This window comes from Octopus bimaculoides, chromosome 25 (genome assembly GCF_001194135.2).
Source record: "Octopus bimaculoides isolate UCB-OBI-ISO-001 chromosome 25, ASM119413v2, whole genome shotgun sequence".
Lineage (NCBI taxonomy): Eukaryota > Metazoa > Mollusca > Cephalopoda > Octopoda > Octopodidae > Octopus > Octopus bimaculoides.
In genome coordinates this window covers 11207170-11207456 of record NC_069005.1, presented here as the reverse complement: position 1 = coordinate 11207456, position 287 = coordinate 11207170, and positions in this window count along the sequence as shown.

Here is a 287-nt window from a genome sequence, read left to right as displayed (position 1 = left end):
TATTTTAACACGCTGGGGGAAAAAGGGCTTAATTTTTTCATTTTGCTTTGCGTCTTAAGTTCAAATGGTGTGAAGATCGGCACTGGTGCACTGCCTCAGGGTTGACTTGGGGTTAAATAATAGTAACAAAATACAAACAATAATGATTTGTGAGAAATAATATCCAGTTTTATTTGTCACAGGATATAGAAACATTTATTGGTAAAAACTCGATTACAAATAACATAAATACTTTTCACGTGTATATTTGTATATGTCTTTATATATATATATATATATATATATAT